Here is a 22,439-nt window from a genome sequence, read left to right as displayed (position 1 = left end):
GGTTTAGTGTCAACGGTGAACTTCATGGTAGTTTAGATCTTTGAGCTAGTCAGTTATTTACTAAACTTGCACAACTTGTCTTCTGCAGCTTATTTTCCTCTTTGCAGTGAGTTAACTTCATTTAGATCCATTCACTGGATACATATATTTTTGTTCTTTATGTCTTTAATGTTTAGAACCTTGCAGCCTTAACCATAATAACTAGACAAAAACAGGAACCAGCACGTCAGACTCCCACTCCCACTCCCAGTCTCCACCCTCTTTCACTCTGTCTTTATACAGCACACGGTCGTCTGCTGCTCATGTTTGTCTAGAAACAAATTTCTCATCATGTGGACAACTCTTATGAAGTTAGACCTGGCCTCTGTGGGCCTGGCTCTGTTTCTGGGCTTTATTTTTATAGTTTTGTTCGAGCTCATTAGGATTAATTCCTACAGAGCTCAAACTCCACCTGGTCCCAGACCCCTGCCTTTTGTTGGAAACATACCGTATTTTTTGAAGAACCCAATGGAGTTCATAAGATCGGTGAGTGTTTGCTTTGAGTATAGAGGCTTTGTTTTTGTAGAAAGATGTCTTAAATTCACTTTGCTCTGTGAAATCTGATTGCTATGTTGGCATCATTCACTACAATGGGTCTCATTCACTAAGCATATGTATGCACAAATCTGTGTGAAATGTGAATATGAACTATTTTAAGAACAAATCATGAAATTTGATGAAATTTTTTTTTTTTTTACGAAAAATATAGTAATAACTAAAAGCACACGTATGCAAAAAGCACTAATCTATCATGTGAAGAAGTTAGATTTCATCCTAAGTATGTTGCATGTTGCATTAATTGTATTATAATACATATATAAATTATATAATAAAACTTATTAAATAATAACATTTTATTTTATCTTAAATACATTCCATCACATTGGTGTGCACAGACAGAGCAAACTTTAATCACTGACAAGGAAGTGCCTTTTTGGCCAATATATGTGCCCCCGGACCATAACTTTTTTCTCTGAATTTAATAAGTTTATTCTCAACATTTTATTGAGAATTGTTCTCTTGAAATATGACTTTTTCTTCTTTCCTTTATTATTATTGCTTGACCCCAATCCCCTTCTGTAGTACACTGTATTATGCTACCTATCTATTTCATATTCAGTTCTTAGTTTTTTCAAATATGTTGTCATGTGTTAGATTTTAATTTAAAATCCAATTTTGGGTTCATTTAACCAAGCATTAGGCCTATAGTTAATTTCAAACAATATTTGAATTCAATAAAACAGTCCACCATGTTTATTGATATATTACCTGATATAATGTATGACCTACTGGATAAACAATCGTTTCAGAACACTTTTGTTGTAGTCACTTTCCCTGTAACTACATGGAACAAGGGGGGAACAAGCACCGCTTTAAATTACAGCCCGCAAATGTAGTATTTACACTGTAAATACATGGAATAAGGGGGGAACTTAAGTTGTACTTAAACACAGAACAAGTGTATATTTGCACAGTAATTACAGAGGAAAATAGTCCAATAGTTTTAATTTAATTGTTTCTTGGCCTTTTTACCTTAAAAAAAACATTTATAGGTACACTATAATTTCAGAAACATACACAGTAAATATAGTATACTTGCATAGTTTTTCCATTATCAAAAGCATTAGCCAGAACGCCAAATTCATGTACATACAAACATATTGTGAATTAGGAGGAGATTTTTCATGAGAAGTTATCCTGTGTGTACAAATATGAAATTATCCATGCAATTATTAGTGAATGAGACCTATTGTCTAAACTTTAGTTGTGTTTAAGTTCTGTGATATCTTCTCTGAGCAGATACCTCAGTATGGAGAGATGACCACTGTCTATCTGGGGAAAAAGCCATCAATATTCCTCAATACAGTCGAACTTGCGAAGGAAGCCCTTGTCACAAATGCTTCATCTTTTTCAGGACGGCCACAATTACCACTTCTAATCTGGGTCACTGAAGGATATGGTCAGTAATATGTTGTTCTGAAAATGATTTGGTGCTGTAGGGTATATTAGTACATCCAAATTTCAGCTTTCACACCGGAACTCTGTATGGGGGAACTAAATTAGCTCCTACTTCAGAGTGTGGTGGCTTCTGCCGATGCTGTGAGGAATGATTCTCAAAGTCTTGGGGTTTTGATGCCAGATGATAAGACTTTATTGTTCAGAGAAAATAAAGCCGAGAGACCCCGCAGGGAAACTGTGTCTGCACACTCTTTTATACAGTTTTTTTTTCTTTAAGGCATGTTCCATACATTTCCTTCATCATGTCATTGTTTACCCATTTTTGGCTATGCCTCCAGTCTGCTTCCTACAAGCCGACAGGAAACCTAAGTTTATGTTATGTTAAAGCAAAGTCCTTTTAGGCAAGTCGTGCCACTCGGCCGCCATCTTGGCAACGCCTCCGGGCAGCTATTTCAGACTAACAAGATCAGGCTCCTATCTAAATGAATGGGCAATAGGTTACGTTCACACTGCAGGCTGAAACGACCCAATTCCGATTTTTTTTGCCCCTATGCGACCTGCATCTGATCTTTTCATGACAGTCTGAACGACACAGATCCGATCTTTCAAATGTGACCCAGGCCACTTGGGTATGTGGTCCTGAATCCGATACGTATCCGATCTTTTGAAATGCAACCTCCGTCTGAACGGCCAGGCCACATGTATCCGACCCGTACGTCATTGATATGCTATAAACGTCATAATTCTGCGTTGAAGTAGGCGGGAACGAGAAGATAAACTGATGAATTCTGTATTAGTGAAGCCACTCACATCAGTATCCCACCACTCCTGGCTGCGACTCCGCACCCACACGTTTCTCTGTACCGACATTGCTAACACTGCTTCACAAAACGCCATGGCCAAAAAGCTTGCTCTCCTTGTTCTTTTTAATTTTCTTCTTAAAACGAGAAGATTGTAATTGTGCTGGCTCCGTTGGGAAAATAACTTTAATATTGCAGAGCTCCGCTGTTGACTACTCTGTTGTTGACATCCATGTTTAACGTTAGCTTGACTGTTAAAAGCAGATGATTGGCTTTCCAGCGGGAGGGGTGGGACATGTGCATACAACCGCCATCTTTGCCATTACGGTTTTTCCTTGTATAGTTGTATTGAGGATGGAGGAAGTGGCATGTCTCTTATAAATTGTCTCTGGTTAAAGGAAGGGGACCTGTAATATTTTTTGTCTCATGTCAAAACAGGTTTTGAAGTTTTACCATAAACCGTATGTCTGCACATTCCATTCTCAACCTGGCTTCTGATCACACAGTCAAATATATGATTAGAATATCAAAATGCCTTGGTACATAAATGGCAATATTCACAATGATTGAACTTGATTAATTCGTATTTTGAATAATAAAAATCTTCTACAAGAGTAGGGTCTAAAACAGTTCTATAAGAAGTGTATAAGCATATAAGTGCATGCTGTTTGGCCAAATGCTTACAAAACACCGGCTACCCGGCATTTTTAAAAAGCCATGTAAAATATTTACTCCTAGAATGTGAAAAACAGAGATAATGGCATTTAGCTGCAGTGCTGTGGTCTTTTCTCAGCCTCAGTGACATGAGATTCAATCGTGCATTTGCATCTCTGTTATCACATTACCCACAACAAATATAAGTGCTTTGTAAATGCAGTGCATAAAGACGCCATTGTCGGCTGTTTCAGAGTTCCTGCTGCGGTTGCGAATGCAGCCAGGAAAACGGCCTGAGGGAGAAATTGGTTCTCTAGGAACCACCATGCTGGCTAGTTCCTAGATCTGAGTTCCTAGAACTACAGTACATGGTTCAAAAGCCCCTATTATGTCTGGCAATGCTGGAACATAAAGCTAAAAGCATCTTCTTTAATGCTTTTTGGTATCTGGTTGAAGATGGTCTTGATCACTTGAACAACCAGCCAGTGAAGTTGGAGTTTTGATCTTGATGTTACTTCTCAAACCTTTTAAGACCATGTAAATTTGGTCTTGGTCTGAATTTGAGCCTCAAGCAGTCTACTGTGAATCTAAATCTGAGATTCTGCCAGCCAGTGGGGCCAAGGTCAACTTAGTAGACCTACAGTAGGTTGTCAAGATGTTTAGGGCTATGCATCCATTTTAGTTGTCTTTGTTCAACTCATCTATGTATATCCTGTTAACTCTAAAGGTTTGTTCTCTCATATTAAGGTATCGTAATGGCCACATATGGCCACTCTTGGAGGCAGCAGAGACGGTTTGCTCTGCACACGCTAAGGAACTTTGGCCTGGGGAAGAAGACTGTGGAGGAACGTGTGACAGAGGAAAGCAGCTACCTGGTTCCTGAAATGATCAAATCAGAAGGTTATTGAGAATTGTAGTCTCTGTTTGAACATTTTTAATGTTCTGAGGCATTGTAGACTCACAATGACATCCTTTATAATTCTTGCTCAGTATTTAGGTTGACTTAAAATGCCATTAAACCAGATCTGTTTTTATTAAAAAAGCCAGCTGTAATGTCAATTTAAAATAATTTACTTGTCAAGATTCTCTTCAAAGCATTAAATCAGTACTTGACAGAGACTAACACATGCTTTTCTTTGTTGAAGGCAAGTCTTTCGACCCCCAACATGCAATACAGAATGCCGTATCCAACATTATCTGTTCCATTGTGTTTGGGGATCGTTTCGACTATGATAACAAGAGCTTTGCATACCTTCTGGAAATCTTGAAGGAGAACATCATTCAGTCAGGGTCACTTATTGGACAGGTATGAACAAGTACTAAATATGTTTTAGCTTATGACTATCCCAGTATCCAACTGGATCAGGAGGTCAATCATGTTCATTAAGGCTGTAGGCAATTACTTGACCTGGGATGTCTAGTCCTGCTCCTGGAGGTCCACCTTCCTAAAGAGTTAAACTCAAACTCTCAAACTAACTTGAAAAGGCTGATCAATCTGGTGTTTTTGAGCTGGTTGAAGATAAACTCTGCATGAAGGTGGAATTACAGAAGCAGAACTGGAGACTACTGCAGTTGATGCAGCGTAGTAGTTATATGTAGCCATTTTCTTTTCCAGGTGTTTAACTTGCTTCCCATCATCAAACATTTGCCAGGACCACACCAGAAAATTTACCAGAATGCAACAGAGTTGAAGGCTTTCATCAAGGAAGCAGTCAAAACACACAGAGAAACTCTGGATCCAGACAGTCCACGGGACTTTATTGATGCCTACCTGCTAGAGATTGAGAAAGTGAGATCATCATGACCAATATTATCCACTCTTTGATGGTAGATAGTCAGAGCTTCATTCCCAGTCCTAACTCTGAGTTGTTGACTGATTTTTTTTTTGCAGGACCAACAATATTCCAAGGGTGAAATTACAGTAAGATGCTAAGGAACTAGATATGCTTGGTTAAACTGAAATGCATTTTTTTTTCTTGGAGCAGCAAAAGTCCAACGAGAACTCCACATTTCATGAGGATAACATGGTTATGTCAGTATCTGACCTGTTTCTGGCTGGAACCGACACCACAGCGACCACCATAAGATGGGGGCTCATCTACTTGACTCAAAACCCAGATGTACAAGGTGCTATTTAGCCTTAATATTGTCAGCAATCTGTAGCTCAAACAGTAGATTATGTTGCTAGGAGATTCCAAGTTGATAGAAATTATACCCCGGGAGTGCATGAACTGATAATTTATGCATGTCTTACATGTTCCCTTAAGCTGTTTTGAATATAAACTACTGCCAAGTGAGTAAATGTAGATATAAATTTGAGAAGGTCATAAAGTGTTCTATTCTTTTGCATACAGTCCAAGGTTTAGTTCACCTAAAAGTCAGAATTCTGTCTTCTATAAAAGGTAATAGCTTTGTCTGAAGAACAGAAAAAGTTGTTTTCATTATTCACTGAAAATGCCCTTCTTCACCGCTCTCAAATCTCATTTATACAATGTTTCCACATTCATTTAACTATTAATTCTGAGTTGCACAACCAAAGACTTAAGTATGCCCAAATGCGTATCTTAACAGCTGCCAGTTCATGGCTCTCCTATTGTTCTTTTGTAGCTTTGAAGTAAAACCTTTACTCATCACCTTTTTGTTCATTACAGAGCGATGTCATGAGGAGATTGTTCGGGTGCTGGGTTATGACTGCTTGCCCAGCATGGATGACCGTGACAAATTACCGTACACATACGCCACTGTTCACGAGATTCAACGCTGTGCCAACATTTCACCCTCTGGCGGCTTACATGAAACGACTCAGCCCACAAAACTACGAGGATACGACATTCCCAACGTAATGAATGGAGCATAGCTGTCTTGTGTTTCTTAATTGAAATTGTTTTCAATAACACATGTTGTGTTTCTAGGGCACTGTGATATTTACCAACTTAACAGCAATTTTAACTGATAAGGAGCACTGGAAGTACCCAGACACCTTTAACCCAGAGAACTTCTTAGATGATAATGGACATTTCTTCAAACCTGAGTCTTTCCTCGTTTTTTCCTTGGGTGAGTCACCTTTGAATATGACTTAAGTAGACTTAGAGTGAAAACAAGTAGGTTGATACGATTGTTGATTATCTCCATTTATCAGGCCCGAGGGTCTGTCTCGGTGAGACCCTAGCTAAGACAGAGCTCTTCCTCTTCGTCACTTCTCTCTTACAGTGGATTCGTTTCTCCTGGCCACCTGATTCGAAGTGGCCAGACATGAATGGGATTGTCAGTTTAGTCCGCTCTCCTGAGCCATTCAACATCATCTGCCACAGCAGAGGATCCACAGAGTGATCCATCAGTACACTTTCCAACATTTACACAAGTTTTCAAAGTTTCTATCAGTTTATAAATATGTCTGCAAATTGATGTTAATATTTTTAGCCCTGAAAGATTATATTCTAGTTTAATAGTTACTGTTTTGAAAAAAAGATGCTGTAATTGTTGTATAGTGTGGAATCTGTTGTAATACCACTATAAATTATAAAGTTTTTTTCTTATGATGTAATCTTTCATATAACTGCTTATATTACAACCTAAGTCAGGCTTATACTTGCGGAAACCAGATTTATATCTTGCATTTATGGCTCAAATTCACATGGAGCTGCAACACATCCTGTTTGGGTGCATGCTTGAAATAGCTGAACTGGTTGAGTTAATGTATTTACAGTATGTGCTATATTAAAATCAAAGTTTTCATATAATACAGATCCTTTTGACAATATTTAATAAAACCTTCAGTATATGTTATACACGCAAATACAAAAAATAAATATACTCTAAAGTATAAGGAAATAGAATAAGGCATGGGTGGAGTGGGAAATCGCCATTTCACTGTCACCTTTCCATCACTTTCCAGACCTCTTGCATAACTATACAACTTGCAAAAACATGAACCGGGAATATCAAGTGACATTCCAACTTTATCCTTTGTCTTTATAAAGCTCACGGTCATCTGCTCATGTTTGTCTTGAAATTAATCTGTCATCATGTGGACAACTCTTATCTAGTGAGACTTAGCCTCTGTGGGCCTGGTTCTGTTTCTAGGCTTTATTTTTGAGGTTTTGTTTGAGACCTTAAAGATGAATTCTTACAGAGGTCAAACTCCACCTGGTCCCAGACCGCTGCCTTTTGCAGGAACCATTAAATATTTTTTTTAAAACCCAATGGAGTTCATAAGATCTGTGAGTGTTTGCTTAAATAAAGAGTCTTTGCTTTTGTTGAAAGAGGTATCATGTTCACCTTACTCTATAAAATGTATGCGTTGACTTCATTCGCAGGTATGACAGTGTGTTGTGTTGAAGTGCTGTGATATCTTTTCTGAGCGGTTATCTCAGTATGGAAAGATAAACACTGTCTATTTTGGAAGAAAGCCAGCAATACTCTTCAATAAAATGGAAGTTGTGAAGGAAGCCCAGGTCAAAAATTCTTCATCTTTTTCAGGAAGGCCTCCCAATTCTAATCTGAGTAACTGGAGGATATTGTCACAGTTCGAAATAAACCCAAAAGCGAAAGCTGGTTGAAAATTTATTGAACGAAAAAGAGTAAATGCAACACAGGCTGTCGATCACAGGTCGTCTTGGAGATCACAGAGCAGGAAAAACGCTATCCGAACAGAAACCAAGCGGTCAGGTAGTACTCGCAGGTATAGACAAGCGCAGACTCCACCAGGCAGGGCCGGCTTTGCCGACAGGTGACACAGGCGGCCGCCTGGGGCGCCATCTGCTGGACGGGGCGCAAAATTGCAGAATTAAAAAAAAAAAGTTAATTAAATGTATGTATCGTATTATGAAAGCTGCGCACACGCTGTACACTTTTACTGTGCACTGTCCACACACTGCTTGTATTTGTCCATTTCTTTTACTAGATTTACAATCCTAAAAAACAACTGAGTCACTCTGACAGGCAGCTGTCAAACTCAGCTGCTCAGCAACCGGGAGTGGCGCGAAAACATCTGACAACTGGTTTTAGCGCTTTAAATGATGGGGTAAATGAAAACACGTAATAAAATGAAAACACTATAACTGCTTTTCCTTGAGGTGAGATCTTAATGCTTCTCTGTTGTTTTCTACTGTATCCTTCAGGTTGTTGCTTTTAAAGAGTTGTTGTGTGAACATTTAAAATAAAGAATGATTAACTATGGATTAACTGTGGAGTTTCTTTTTCCCGGGGGGGTGGGGGTTCTCTCTCGCCTTGGGCACCAAATAACAGAGAACCAGACTTGGCACAGGAAATCCGGAGCAGTAAATCGTCTGATACACGTACTAACAGGACAAAGATTAGTAGCAATATAACTAATAGCCAGGAGAGTAAGCGCTGATTGAGAATGAGTTCAGCTGTGCGAGAGCGCATTTGTTTGTGTGTGTTTGTGTGTGTGTGTGAGAGACAATCAGAGGAAAAAACCTAGACTCCTGCTGACTTTTGCTGAAAATTATTTGGTGTTGTAGAGTATTTTAGTACATCCAAATTTCAATTAAATAAAAATTTGTTGATAAATTGTGGAACTAATGGCTCTCCACTATTTAGTAGATATTATGGCAGACCATGCTGGAATGTAAACCTTAAAGCATTTTCTTGCATGGTTTTTGGTACCTATAAAAGGTGGTCTTGATCAACCAGCCAGTGAAGTTTGATCTTTATGTCTGTCTTTTGAAACCTTTTAAGACCGTGTAAATGTGGTCTTGGTCTGGATTAGAGTGAGTCTCAAGCTGTCTACAGCACGTCTAAATCTAAGATTCTATCAGCCAATTTAGGGCTATGCATGAATTTAAGTCGTCTCTCTGTCTTTGTTCATCTCGTCTATGTATATCCTGTTAACTCTAAAGGTCTGTTCTCTCATATAAAGGTATCGTAATGGCCACATTCGGTCACTCCTGGAGGCAGCAGAGACAGTTTGCTCTGCACACGCTCAGGAACTTTGGCCTGGGGAAGAAATATTTGGAGGAATGTGTGACAGAAATGCTCAAATGAAAAGGTTATTGAGAATTTCAGGATCTGTTTGAACATTTTCCAAGTTCAGAGGTGCTGTAGAGTCTCAATCATGTGCACACCTTGTCCATTTGAGTCAGAGTTTGAAACAAACTTCAAACATGCTGCTTCACGCCTCTCTTTGAATACTGCATTGATAAGCTCAAAAAACATGTCCAATTCATCCTATGCTGTTTAAGTTCTCTGTTTATATATCTCCTGTCCGAGGGCATTAGCTCATACTCCTTATGGAGAATATGGCTTGGGTCACCAATAATTTTAAGACTCTGCTTCCTAAAAGACCTCTCAAAAATTTCCTGAAGATAAAGTGGAGACAACATACCAGTTATTTTTCCAGCTCTTCTAACCACATTTTGAAGTTGTGACCTAAGTTTAACAGTCAAATTGCCAATATTGTAAGACCATAACATATTATAGATTCAATAGCTGATCTGTAAAATAGTAACATGATAGTTTTATCCACCCCATAGACCCTGAGCCTTCTAGCTCGTGTACATAGTCCACTTGATGACTCCACTGCAGCTGAAAATCAAAGTAGATACCTATACTTATATGTTGTTACGTGCTCAACTTCCTCCTCATTAACTAAAATTGGACTATGATCAGCCACCAACCTCGGGTCAAAGATCATTTCTTTATTTTTATTTTTTAAATTAAACATCAAGTTATGTTCCTCAAACCACTGCACAACCCCTTCTATCTCTGATTTGTACATACCGACATCTGAAGTATTTGTCAGCAAACTAAGTATAGTTGTATCATCAGAAAATTTTATAATGTAATTGTTTAGGTTAATAAGGTCAATCATGTTAGGTTGTAGGCAATCACTTAACCAGGGATGTCCAGTCCTCCTCCTACAGGTTCACCTTCCTAAAGAGTTTAACTCAAACTCTTAAACTTACTTGAAAAGGCTAATCAATCTGGTGTTTAAGAGCCAGTTGGAGCTAAACTCTGCAGGAAGGTGGTGTTCCAGTAGCAGGACTGCAGTTGATGCAGCATAGTTATATCTAGCCATTTCCTTTTTCAGGTGTTTGACTTGAGCCACACCAAAAAAAATAAAAAAAATTCAGATTGCCGAAGATTTAAAAGCTTTCATCATTAGTAGTATTAATAGACTTTATGAATATGCTATCAAGCACAATAAGACACAAAATAGAACTTAATTGAGTGCTGGTGCGCTGTCTGTTATGTAGCTAGCTCTCCATGAACATAGGTATCCGACATGTGCACACACAAAGCGAACAGGCTTCAGACAGTGCCATTAGCGCATTAAGTTCTCTTTTATGCTTCAGCAGGCAAAAACACACAAAATTGTCAAAATGGCCATTTTTGGTGTTTTAATTCTTAAATGATTGCAAATAGTTTGGATGTGTGTCAGATCTGAGTCATGTGCATCAAGTATTAAAGAGACAGCACTGCATTTAAAGTGAAACCTGCTACAGTCTGTCACTGAAGCAAATCAAAAACAAAAGAGAAATCTTCCACTGCTCTGCTCTAATCGGTAACCAGCCAGTGTTATGACAGTGAAATTCCATAATGATGTTGAACTGAATGATTACTATATTCATATACCATGGTATAAAATACAGATTTTAACTGAGGGTGACCTGGACCCAGGGGCGGAGTGGGACCAAAAAATCTACCGGGAAATTTCGTAAACCACCGGCCCTCGGTGGTCAAAAAAAAAATGCAAAAAAATATACCACTAACGTCATAACCCTTGCAAAATTATTTTAAATATATTAAGAAAGCCACCGCTACTGGTCACGTGGTCTATGGTTAGACTGATTTGTTTAGATCCAGTGAAATTGCTACCTTGACAACGCCACGTGAGAGGCGTTCACACCACCGCTGACTTGAGCTTCCAAAGTTACCGGAAGTCATTCATTTTCAATGGAAGCTGGCTTCTCTCAGCTGCAAGGAGCGTCAAATTCCTTGACGTTGCACTTTGAGTGACCAGAGCGTCAATCCGAGAGTTGAAAGTGGCTCAACTGTACGGTAATAATGAGCTATGACGCGGTTCAGCGGCAAAACGCCAGCAACCAATCGGAATATAGTCGTCCTTCGCGCTGGCTGATTCCGAAGAAACATACGATGTAAACTTTCGTTCAAAACATACATAAAATATGAGCATATCACTTGCTAATCATTTATGAATGTTAATGTAAATTATATAGTTTATCATAAACTAACCACTTATAAATTACTTACAACTTAACTTTTATTATAAAGTGTTACTGATTATTAATTGGCGTTGGCGACGTCATTATAGTATGAATATATATAATACACACACCACTGTCTACCTACCACTAATTAAATTAGTCATTATTATTAGGCTACCAACATTTACTAGCTTGTGCTAGTTCACGGGCGGCTAGCAATAACGTACGTTAATGCTTGAGTGGCGCCACTGTTTTTTCTGTCAATTCACCTGTTGACGCCTGATTTCGGAATAAATCCGTAATCTTTGAGCACTTTGATGCATTCTCCTCCAGCATCCGCTTCTTCTTCATTCTGGCCTTTTCGGCCCCTCCTTTGTGTTTTCTCTTCTTGCCTTCCATGGGGGTATCGTTAAATGTTTTGCAACCACGCTAATCCTTCCTGACCTTCAATTTATTTATTTATTTTTTTAGAATTTTTGCGCTTTCTCTCTCTCTCTCTCTCTAGTCTGGCGTGTGCCATTTTTGGGTCATGCCATTAGAGGAGGGGGCAGGGGGCGCTCATTATCTCCCTACATTTCTGTAAACAGACTTGACCTGCAATCGGTTCATTGGATAAACGAATTCCCCATTCCCAGGAGGTTTTACTCCATTCTATGTTAATTTAAGAACAAACAAATGAATTAAATACTCGTTTTTTTTTTTGTTTTTTTTTTGTGACCATGAAAGTTCTGTATGAAGAATATGACGGGGGAGATGAGATGAGTGTGCAGGGGGGTAACTATGACTGAGAAATACAGTGCTGGCCGCCGCGCTCCCGCTCCGGCCACTCTCACGGCCGTTATGAATAATTTATAATGGGCCGATCTCACGGCCGTTATGAATAATTTATAATGGGCCGATCATGAAAATTCATCAACCGCCGCAAAGTCCCGATCGTCCCGATTGCCACTCCGCCCCTGCTGGACCCATTTTTCTGTGTGGGATGGAATGTGGAAATGTGGAATGTTGTGTTGCTTGAGGTTGCATCAACTTCATTGTGAATGAATTCCTCACCTTTGTCTTTGTTGTACTTTTTTTCTTTTCCTTTTCTTTTTCTTTTTTCACCTTTACATGCCTCTTGCATCATGTGAATGAGGAACAATTATTATTTCTGATTAGACATCTGTAAGGTAGTCAATAATTTATTTACAACATTCATTATGTCTTTTGTTAAGTTTGTTCTTCTGGTACAAGGAAACCATTATGATTGTTCATAGATTATATAAAATATTCTGTTGCTTACAGAATTTTAACAGTTTTCACAGATGAACAGTGTTTAATCTGTGCATTTTTCTTCCCTAATTCAGATAACATCACTTTTTCACTGCAGAGAGTCATGGTATGGATTGTAGACTTTTAATTTTTCTGAAAGCAATAGTTAGAAGTTAAATGCATCTTAATGATAGATTTATTTCTTTAGTTTATTTTTATGCTCAATGCATGGGATTTTAAAGGTAGGCTACTCATATATGTATTTATCTAATCCGTTGTATCAACACAACTGAAAGGGTTAACTGCAAGTCCAACTCTTCCAATGTCTCCACCTTCTTCCGCTTTTGCTTTTATAAAGCTCACCAGTCTTTGTTGCTCTTGTGTTTGTCTTGGAATGAATCTGTCATCATGTGGACTACTCTGATGAACTTAGACCTGACCTCTGTTTGCCTGGCTCTGTTTCTGGGCTTGATCTTTATGGTTCTGTTTGAGATCTTCAGGATTAATTCATGCAGTGGTCAAATTCCACCTGGTCCCAGACCTCTGCCTTTTGTGGGAACCATACCAAGATTTAAGAAGCCACTTGAGGCTTTTAGATCAGTAAGTCTTTGCTGTTTCTGGTAGGAATTTAACATTTAATTCATACCTGTTTTAAAATTCAGATGCACTAAATTTGCTGTGGATCTTCTCCGAGCAGCTATCTCAGTATGGAGAAATGTCTGCTGTGTATTTTGGGAGGAAACCAATGATAATCCTGAATACAATCCAGGTCACTAAGGAAGCCTTTGTTCAGGAAGCCTTTTCTGGAAGACCATTTATTCCTCTTGTAGACTGGCTATCCAAGGGACTTGGTTAGTAAAACGTTATTTAGATTTTTGAAATGTGTTTTTTTATACTATATCATTCTATGCTTTATAGTACTCTTTTACAGCAAAGGGTGGTTTTCACAGTAGATTCCACTAAAGAAACTGTACATTTGGGTTATTTTGTTGAGAGCCAATGACACTATGTCCCTTTGCTTTGCTTAAATGTGTTTAGTACTTAATCAGATTCGAGATGGTCGGTTATAAAACGGATAGTTCCGGTCATTGATTATGATTGGTTGATATCCATTCGATGCCATACACCTGTAACCTTGTTAAAGGGATAGTTCACTTTCAAATTAAATTTTGGTATGTTTTAGCTTACCTCAAGGGCATTCAAGATGTAGGTTTCTGTGTTTCCGCAGTATTTCCCATTTTGATATTTTTAGGTCAAACCGTTTTGTCTGTGACTCATATAATGGAGGTCTATGGTCACCACCTCAAAGAGCATGCACAGAGAAGTTTAAATTAAACAATTCCCCATCGTAAGTACACATTGATGACCTAAGACACGAAACGAGCAGTTTGTGGAAGAAAACGAACAGTATTTATAATGTTTTGACCTCTTCTACACAACCACGTCCAACTGATCTGAGGGTGCGAGTGCTTCCTGATGTGTGACGTGTGCACGTGCTCTGTCTTAGTCTGCTCTTGGTGGTGGTGGTGACCATAGACCTCCATTACATGAGTCACAGACAAGAACGATTTGACCTAAAAATATCAAAATGGGAAATACTGCGGAAACAAAGAAACCTACATCTTGGATGCCCTTGAGGTAAGCTAAAACATATCAAAATTTAATTTCGGTCCCACTTTATATTAAGTGGCCTTAACTACTATGTACTTACATCAAAAAATAAATACAATGTGCTTATTGTGTTCATATTGTATTGCAACTTTTTTTTTGCTGCTATTGAGGTGGGAAACAGGTAAGGTTAGGGACAGATTTGGTGGTATGGATAAGTTTAAGGGTGTGTTAAGGTGTAAGGGATGGGTCAACGTGTAATTATACATGTAATTACAGAAATTAATTACAGATGTAATTATGTGCAGATATTTTTCAAATATAAGTACAATGTAAAAACATGTATGTACACAATAAGTGCATTGTACCAAATTAATAATTACAATTTAACTACACAGTAGTTAAGGCCACTTAATATAAAGTGGGTCCTTAATTTCAAAGTGAACCATCCCTTTAAATCAGTATGCACTACTGCATTTGTGTTGCTGCGGTTCCACATTCACATTTATTCATTTAGCAGACGCTTTTATCCAAAGCAACTTAGACCTACAATTGAGGGAAACAACACTTATTTTAAAGAGGCAAATAAACACAGGAAGTGCTCGTAATACAGCACCTTTCAGAGATTTAGATGAGTACAAACTAGATAGGGAGGGATTAAGCAAAGAGAAAAGTGTTTTTTTTTAGGATGCAGTCAATGTATTCTGTGCGTGTATTATGTATTTCAGCTAAATTAATTATTTGTATTTATTTAATAAAGTATTAATAATATATTTTTGATGAAATCTGAGAGTTCTCTGACCCTTCATAGACAGCAACACAACTGACATGTTCCCATGCTCAGACCCAGAAACATAGTGGGGACATCGGTAAAACAGTCCATGTGACATCAGTGGCTAAACTTCAGTTTCTATGAGTTTAATTTTTGTGCACTAAGGAAAAAAAATACATGAATTTATTCAACACCCACGCCCATTCTCCCACATCTTCACCCATTTTGGAGTGTAGCACGATGCACATGCACACTTTTCCCTAAATGTAATCAACGTAATCATCAAAAATAAAAATCTTAATTTGTGTTCCGAAGTTGACCATAGGTTTTGCTTGTTTGGAACGACATGAGTAATTAATGACAGTGTTTTCATTTTTGGCTGTTCTAACCCCTTACATTTATTTACTCTGTATTGTGTCATGCCTAACAATTAGCTATTCTAAATTCACTGTAAACCACATCTTAATGCTTTGTTCCCTTTTTATCTTAGGTATTATAATGGTCACGTTTGGTCACTCCTGGAGACAGCAGAGACGCTTTGCTCTGCACACACTCAGGAATTTTGGCCTGGGGAAGAAATCAGTAGAAGATCATGTGTTAGAGGAAAGCCGTTATCTGATTTCTGAAATGCTTAAAGTAGAAGGTATGAAGTGTTTATGCTCTATTTGAACTCATTCCACAGTGTTGGGATGCAGACAAGCTCACCTGTGCTTTCAAAGGTCAAACAACATCCAAGTCTTTCTAAAAACACTTTCTGAAACCATTTGTACATTAATAATATTGACTTTAAAAATTTATTTTTATAAATAAAATTCTAAATTTTATTCTAATTGGACTGAATATAAACTGGCACTAGCCTTTTTTTCACACATATTGATGTATGTTTTTAGGCAAATCTATGGACCCACAGCATGACATACAGAATGCGGTTTCTAACATTATCTGCTCCATCGTGTTTGGAGAGCGCTTCGACTATGATAACAAACGCTTCTCATACCTTCTGAAAATCTTGAATAATCACTTCATGCTCACAGGGTCAGCTGCGGGACAGGTATGATCAAATTCTTCTTTTTTTCATTTTTCTATTTTATTTAATTCATTTATTTGTTATTGATAATGGTCACCCTGTTTGAAAATAATTATTTGCAGAATTTTAATGTTAGTTAGGTGGTGAGTCATGTGACCCGTAGTGATTACAAACAAGGAATGGGAATGATACATTATGTTCCATAATTTCCTCAATGATCTTATAATTTTTTTTCTATCTCAGATTTTAAACTTAGTCCCCTTCATCAAGCATTTCCCTGGGCCACACCAGAAGATCCTGCAGAACTTCACTGAGCTATTGGGTTTCATCCGGGATGAAATAAGAGAACACAAGGAAACTCTGGATCCAGACAACCCTCGAGACTTCATTGATGCCTACCTGCTGGAGATCAAGAAAGTGAGGTCCCTATTAATGAAAGAATGGTTCTCATTTATCCATGTAGCTTCAGTAAACTGATGGATTTGTTTCATCTGGAGCAGCAAAAGTCTAACGAGGGCTCCACGTTTCATGAGGAGAACATGGTTATGTCAACACTTGACCTGTTTCTGGCTGGAACTGACACAACAGCGAACACTATCAGATGGGGCTCATCTACTTGATTCAAAACCCAGATCTACAAGGTGCTAAAGCTAAACGCTAACAGTGGGCACATAGTTTTCCAATGTTTGTCCCAATGTTTTCAAATTAAATATATTTAATATTTAAAACAATACATCTTAAATGTGACACCATTGTTTTGTTGCCACTGTTTCCTTCAGAAAATGCAAATCTACTTCCCTTTTTTTGCACAACACAGAGCGATGTCATGAGGAGATTGTTCGGGTGCTGGGTTACGACCGCTTGCCCAGCATGGATGACCGTGACAAACTACCGTACACATATGCCACTATTCACGAGATTCAACGCTGTGCCAACATTGCACCTCTTGGAGTGACTCATGAAACGACTCAGCCAACAAAACTACGAGGATACGACATTCCCAAGGTAATGAATGGAGCATAAATAAAGTTAAGTGAAGTGTGGCGAACCATACTTGAAATTTGTGCTCTGCATTTAACACATCTAAGTGCGCACACCCGGAGCAGTGGGCAGCCATAATGCTGTGGTGCCCGAGGAGCATTTGTGGGTTAAGTGCCTTGCTCAAGGGTCTCACCTCAGTCGTGGTATTGAGGGTGGAAGATAGTGCTGTATATTCACTCCCCCTGCCTACAATTCCTTCTGGACCTGGGACTCAAACCCACAACCTTCATGATACAAGACTCTTAACCATTAGGCCACAACTGCCCCTGATAAATGAATTATTCACACATTCTTTTCCTTAGCAATATGTTAGGAACAACACATTATTTTTATTAAGATATTTTCAATGAATAGGTTGATCCAGAAAAAAACTGTTAAACAATTTGTTGATGAACAACATGACTTGAGGGTGTGTATAAAGAATATCAGAAATATCAGCAGATATCATAATAAAACTTTTTTTTACATAATATAAAAAGTAGATTAATCTAAGAACAAAGAAATTAGATTAAGATTGTATTTTTTTTTTATTCCAACAAACCAAAACAAATCAAACCTTACTTATCCAGTCACCTAAATTAATTTTATAAATATGAAATTATGTAAGAAGGTTTTAGTGGAAGAAGGAATTCACACTGTGATGACACAGTTATGGTTTGATGATAAATCATTACCATTTCACATTTCTCCGTAAAACCATAGACTATTTGATTATTGGGATTTGGAAAAAACTTGCAATGAATACTGCTTAGCATTAGGGAAAGTTATTTAAAATCTCATGCAGATGCAACATGCAGTATGGGTTTCATTTTCTATGAAAACATAATGTAAGGCACAGTGCTGAGAGAAATTCTATGAAGAATGTATGAATTAATAAATTCTGTGATTGCATATGGGGGAACCAAATATCTTCAGAAAAGTTTTGATGGCATTTGCTTTTTATCTTCACTCCATGTAATACCTAAAAAAAAAATGGTGTTTGTCAGGCAGTGCTGCTTTGTTTACAGCTGTTACTAGGAAAAAAAGCTTTATTTCTGCTGATCCATAAGTGCCACCTGCTGTCAGAGAGTGGATTTACCTTTAGGGCTACAACAGCTTGTCACTGGGGCAGAACCATCAAAGGGACAAGCTGTGTACCCTCATTACCCCTAAAGTTTTCATATTTGTACATTAGAGTAGTAATATGTACTCATATGTTACTATTTTAAACCCTTTAGGGATAAAGAAGGTACAAAGAAGGTTCTGCTCCAGTGACAAGCTGTTGTACCATCTTCATATTTCTGAGTATGGGTTAAGTGTTTAATTTTTGAAAAGTTTAATTCAACTCTGCTGAACTTTCCTCGTACAGGGAACTATGATCATGACAAACTTAGCAGCAATTCTCAGTGATAAGGAGCACTGGAAGCATCCGGACGCCTTTAACCCGGAGAATTTCTTGGATGAGAATGGGAACTTCTTCAAACCAGAGTCTTTCATCGCCTTCTCATTGGGTGAGTCAACTGTTTGTCAAATTAATAAACCGATTTAACCATCAGGAAGATTTACTGTAATGATTTGTGTGTTTGTTATCAGGTCCGAGGGTCTGTCTCGGGGAGACTCTGGCGAGGACCGAGCTCTTCTTGTACATCACGTCTCTCCTACAGCGGATTCATTTCTCCTGGCCGCCCGAGGCACAGTCCATAGGCATGGATGGGGTCATGGGTGTTTTTCACTTTCCTCAGAGTTTCAACATAATCTGCCGTGGCAGAGATACCAAAGAGTGACCATCAGCAACTCAAACCATATCTCACAGACATCGTCATATCATTTCTGTAACAAAAATCTTTTATTTCCAGTTTTTCACTTGACAATCTAGGTTAACAGTTTTGAATGTCATATTTTATGTAATCCAAAAATTAAATGTACATTTTACTGTCATTCGTCATGTTTATTACAATTATTTTATACCTTGTAATAAATTTGTGTATTTTATTATATATTATTGCTCAGCAGTGAATCCTCTGCAGTGAATGGGTGCCATCAGAATGAGAGTCCAAACAGCTGATAAAAAACATCACAATAATCCACAAGTAATGTTTGTGTGTGTGTCTTGTGTATGATTAATAAGGTAAATCTGTGAGTGTGGACAGTCCCAGAGGTTTGATGTAGTGGATATCTTGTAAACACTGCCATCTGGTGGACAGGAGCTCATCCACAGAGGTTGAGTCGTCAGGGTCAGTCTGGGTCAGATGAGGCCAGAGTCACTTCAGAAACCTTCAGCGCTGCTTCATGAGTCTCCTCAGACGAGTAAAGAAAGTGCTTCCTGTCAGACGCAGGGCTATTTTATCTGAGGAATAGCGGGCTGATTGTATCTGAGCTGAGGTTCGTGAATCTTTTGATTTAGAACGGGGATTTTTTAGCAGGGTTTTTTTTTTTTTTTTTTTAGCAGTTTTACTACAAATACAATGGTTAAACTGTGACTGTAGCAAAACCATGGTTTATAGCAACTCATAATATAATAACTGCACATAATGTAAAAACTGCACATAATAAGTATTACATTACATTAATAAAAGGTTCATAATGTAATAATTTTCTCAAAATGTAATTTAATCTTGAGCTCATAATGTAATAACAATTATTACATTAAGATACATTTATTGTAATATTATCATAATTATATAATTATACTTATAATAAAGTATAATCAGCCCAGTATATTATAAGAGACAGTCCAAATATTTGTGCTGTTATTTAGTCTCTGTGTATAATATGCCCAATATATATATATATTAATTATATATATATAATTGCAATTAATCACATTGTTATGCACAAAACTAATAATGCTTTCAAAAGTAGTGTATTGTGCACTTTTTTAATTTTAAAGTACTGCGATTAATCACAAATATAAATGTTAATGGATACCCTGCACGATTTAAAATGCATTATTATTAAAGACCTAGGGCATAGGTTTGATTTGAATCGCAATACACAAAACTAATAATGCATTCAAAAGTAGTGTATTGTGTGCACTTTTTTTCATTCAAAAGTACTGCTATATCAAAATGTAATCTAAAGGCGATTTTCTCAGTATTCCATACATCAATGGAAAGCTTATTTATTCAGCTTTTGGATGATGTATGAAGTCTCAATTTCGAAAAATGTACACTTAAGACTGGTTTTGTGGTCCAGGGTCACATTTGGTTTGGAAACACTTTAAACAAATAAGGTGCTTTTTTACAGAAATATTACTTTTACATAGTAGCAGTTAAAATATTTCTTGTTAATCTTAACTTATAACATTAATATAGTTAAACTAAATATAAAACAACCTATTTGTCATTGCCAGGACATTTTTTTGTTATAGAAAAACAAGTTATGATCAGAGTCCAGAGCCTCGATCTTAACATTAACAGACACCTTCCTATTAGAGAACTGCCCGGTCGCGGGACCCATCGCAGCAGAGTGCGCCGCGGGACAACACTACGACTCAAAATTACCAGTTCATATTATTTTCTCTCTCAAATATATGAGAAATTAGAAATAACTGGTGTAGAATTAAGAGATATGAACTCATAATTGTGTGATTCAAAATGTTACCAAAATTCCTTTTATTCTGTGGTGGAAACTGGCTTCCATTAAAAGAAAAAAGAAGAAGAAAAATTAGCAGTTCTCTGGATCGCAAGTAAAAACTAACTTTAAATGATAGTATGTTTATGAATTTTTCAGATCATGCAAGTTGGAGTGTGTCAGTTTGATGACGGTCAGTGTGTAAAAACAAGAAAACTCTTCATCTTCATGACATGTTTATGACTTCTGTTTCTTTCATCAGTTAGGGCTGTGTTTAATTGAGTGTGTGTCTGTCCTGAATCACTGTTTGACATCTGCTGATTCTGCTCAGGTGTGTGTGACGTTTAGATGAAGTGTGTTTGCACTTTTTCTCAAGTTTGACTTATTCATTTTATGTCCAGAGTTCGTTGTGGAAATGCTAATACGTGGGTGTGTGTCTTAATCAGACTCTCATATAATCATCATTACTCTGTTAAACAAAGTATGGCCATTAATATTTTTAGGATATTAAAATAAGGTTTTCTTTTTAATCATATGATTAGTTTGACCTGAGACTGTAAAACAAATATTTTCCCTCTTTTCACCAGGTTTTGAGAAGAAGGTGAATGCAGATAGGGTATTATTATTTTCATATGCAGCTGGTTCCATCACACAGGCTGTTACTTGTAAAGCGGTCAGTCGTTTGGCCTGAAAGAGTTTAATAAACGTCTGTGTAATTGTTATGAATGAGACAGATCGAGCCACCCGTTCACACACACTCGGCTCTTATCATACCAGACTGATGACAATAATGACACAAAATACTGAGAGCACACACACCTCTTCTGTTTCTTCATACTAATCTCACTAATCTTTTCACTTTTTTGGTGTTTTTGTGAAATATCAGGTTTTTCTTCTTCTGTGTCACTTAGGTAGGCTTTACGGAGGCATGATGAATTAATATTAATATCTCTATATGTGTTCATGAGTGTGTGCATTTATTATTTGGGTGTGAAGGTTCAAAAGGTTAGATATGCACAATATAGATATATATATAGGCTTTAATATGCACCATTTTCTACTAAAGAATAGTACAGAGATATTTGAAATGGGATATTTGTACAGTGACACTAGTGGAGCAGAAATAATGTACTTCAGTTTGAAATAGATAGAAATAAAGTAAATATTAAAACTAGACAAAAAAACAACAAATAAGAAATAAAAGGTTTATTAGTGATATAAAAATACAAAAATATAGGCCGTAAAATTGGCACATTATTATTATTATGAAAATGTAATTATGAGTAATAGTATTCACTGTTTAAGACTTCAGAAATAGCAATAATAATAATTTTTATTATTATATTGCCATTTCTACATGTTTAATTATAATAATAATAATAAAAACACATTTTTTTACCATGTTTAAGAACTGTTACTAATAAAATATGTTAAACAGATTTAATATTATTATTATAATTATTGCCATTTCTGAAGCCTTATAAATACTACTACTACTCATAATGTAATTTTTATAATAATTATAATTCTGCATGCTTAACAACAAC

The 22,439-nt window shown here is 37.2% G+C and overlaps 1 pseudogene; it reads left to right on the top strand.

The window, feature by feature from the left end:
- The first annotated feature begins 266 nt into the window (after nucleotides 1–266).
- Nucleotides 267–19,272, top strand: LOC132118692 (uncharacterized; annotated as a pseudogene).
- Nucleotides 19,273–22,439: the final 3,167 nt, after the last annotated feature.

Source organism: Carassius carassius, chromosome 37, assembly GCF_963082965.1.
Source record: "Carassius carassius chromosome 37, fCarCar2.1, whole genome shotgun sequence".
NCBI lineage: Eukaryota > Metazoa > Chordata > Actinopteri > Cypriniformes > Cyprinidae > Carassius > Carassius carassius.
The sequence above is the reverse complement of the archived record's forward strand: the minus strand, read 5'-3'. Positions and strand labels throughout refer to the sequence as shown.